The sequence below is a fragment of the Triturus cristatus genome, chromosome 9 (genome assembly GCF_964204655.1).
Source record: "Triturus cristatus chromosome 9, aTriCri1.1, whole genome shotgun sequence".
Classification (NCBI taxonomy): Eukaryota; Metazoa; Chordata; class Amphibia; order Caudata; family Salamandridae; genus Triturus; species Triturus cristatus.
Genome location: NC_140592.1, coordinates 925284051 through 925287101, shown reverse-complemented (window position 1 = coordinate 925287101; position 3051 = coordinate 925284051).

Here is a 3051-nt window from a genome sequence, read left to right as displayed (position 1 = left end):
ACAGATGCGAGCTCAGACTGGAGCTTTCAGAGGCAGAAGGCAGAAAAAGCTTGATGGCAGAATCAGGGCCTACTCGCCTGGACTGTAAAATGGGATAAATGAACCATATAAAGCCGGTGGCCTTTCATACTTAGGAATAGAATATCCGGCCCATTCATGGCGGATCTGAAAGAGGACATGTTGACGGTGGACGCACATGTGTTTGCGTCTTCATAACTGGAACTGGAGGAAACATACATGTACTTATGATTTATACATGAAACCGTTGGGGTCCAAGATAGGGGACATAACTGATCATAAAAATCCATATTTCCACATTCCCTCCTTGTCCCCTACTTGCCCTTAAGAGATATCAATCTTCATCAATCCGTTGATTTGTTCATATAACATCATTTGTTCTTCTTTCTTCTTCCGGAATCTTGAGTGAATACTTGGATGTGGGATACACGAGGTGGCACATAGACCACAAATCGCTGGCCCACATTGTAGGCATAAGCAGCAACTGAATAGTATGAGAAAGCCAATACCTAGGAAGGATAGGACCCTCCATCCAAAGGTAGATAATACACTCCAAAACCAACCGGACCAAGTCCAGGTGCCTGGATTCTGGTGTATCTGGCTTACAATCTTATGAAGGCGAGTTATGGCTTTATATACAGATGGCGAATTTTCTGGTATGAAAATGCAACAACTTGATCCGATGACCCTACAAGCTCCGCCCCTATCGGCCAGGATGACGTCAAGGACAAGACGATTTTGAAGCACAACAATCCGCATAGCAGACTGTTCTTCTGTTAAATTGCCTAAGGCGGAAATAGTTTCGTTTACTACTGCTTCAAGGGTTCTGGTTAATCTACGTATCAGCTTACTATTAGTGACTGTACCTATATAAGGAAAGAAACCTTTATTGAAATCTGTGTATTTCTCCCATGCTGTTTCAGTATAATCGACTATTGGGAGATCTCTCTGCTGTCTATTGTGTACTAAATGAATATTTCTATGATAATCAGGAGGAGCTAGGAAAACAGGTGGCAAAAGGAATGCTATGTAACAGGTACCATCCCAATCTAAAGGTAAGCGTATATATGCGGTCTGTCCACATATAAAGTAGGAATGACGAGAAGCTCTAAATGTAGACTTGCCTTGATCACAGAATTCTATTACAGTGGTGCATTTACTTTGGCCCATGTGTATGGAGCCATTCTTTCTTATGCATAGTTCCCCTTTAACTGGGAATACGGACATGGCAGGCAAAATTGGTGTAGCTTCAGATTCAACGTTCAGGATCATGAGGTTAAGTGTAAAATTACCTAATCCATATACTTCATTTTCTAGATCAGTTCCTGTTCTTTTGGGAAGTCCCTCCTTGTTAGGGTAGCAGGCTTTAAGCAAAACTAAGTTCAGGTTTCCCCAAACCCAGTTGTCTTGATAAACTGCGGAATTCGAATCTAGGGAATTAATTAAACTAAACCATGCTCCACAGGAGCCATTGTGTGTGAATGGATATGGAAAGAGAGGCAGAATTCCCTTATAGTTCTGATAGGGAGGGAGTCGACCACATATCCAACAATTTGTAGCATTGCTAGCCTGATGGGAATGATGTAACATACTAATAAAAGTGTTATTGCGCAGCGCAAATCTATATGACAACTCATGCGGGGGAAATTCACTAAAAGAATGTTCAGCAGTAACATTATAAACATGTTTAAAAATAGGATAATATATGTGTAACAATATACTTGTAGCAATTATTAAAAGACATAAGAAAAACAGAATTAATAACGTCACTGTGCAATGACTACGCAGTGATTTACAGTACGCATGATTTTTCAACTGGATTTGATTATTTTTTTCTCTATTCCGGTCCAGAGGATACATGTCAGAGACAAATTCAACCGATTCACCTTGGAGAGGACTTAAACAATCAAATTGTCTGACTTATTGGACCGTAGTTTTAGTCTATATAGTTCTGAGCTCGTTTGTTCAACCAAAGGAAGCTTTGAGTCTGTCTTTGAAGAAATACAGGGTTTAGTCTCTATATCGGATGGTAGTCCATGAAATTTCTTGATATGACTTGAATGTATCCAGCCTTTTCGACCTTCGATCTTCACGGCTGTCCTCGTGGTTAACAGTACGAGTTGAGGCGATTTCCACCTAGGATCCAGCTGAGACTTCCGGTCAAAGTTCCTCACTAACACCAAATCCCCCGGAACTACGTCGTGGGGTTTCACCTCGGTATTGTCGGGAAAGGCTGCAGCTACCTGTGAACGACAAGATTGTAGTGCAGACATCAAGGAAGCCAGGTAATCTGTCAGCATATTACAGTCAACGTCAGTTATTTTACGCGGTATAGGCGTCCCCCACATATTTGGTGGTCTACCGAAGATCACCTCATACGGGGATAGCCCTGTTCGAGAATGTGCTACCATTCCCATGTAAAAGAGTGCAACTGGTAAGGCTACTACCCAGTCGACACCTTTCTCTCTACATATTTTGGACAATCTAATTTTCAGAGTTTGATTATGTCGTTCCACGAGACTTGCTGCCTCGGGGTGTCGGACACAGTGAAATCTCCATTGATAACCTAACAAAAGTGAAACGTGTTTCATTAGTTCGGATGAGAACGGCTGGCCGTTATCTGAGTAGACAGCACGTGGTAAACCGTACCGTGGGAAGAATTCTCGAACTAACTGTTTGGCAGTAGTCGGGGCAGTGTAATCTGAAACCGGGTATGCCTCTGTCCAACGGGAAAGAGCACAAACAACTACAAGAACATATTTGAATCCTCGACATCGTTCCATCTGGATATAATCCATCTGGAGGACTTCAAAAGGGTGATCAGGAGGCTGAAATCCACCTTGTTCTACGGGAATGCTTTTACCTGGGTTAAACTGACAACAGATCATACAGGTACGAACTTTTTGTTTAGCTGCTGCTCGTAAATGTTTGTTGAACCAAATGTGTTGAATGCTGTCTAGCATAGCCTTTTCTCCTAGGTGCGCTGGACTATGTATTGTATTAATGATAACTTGGACCATTGAGTCGGGAAGA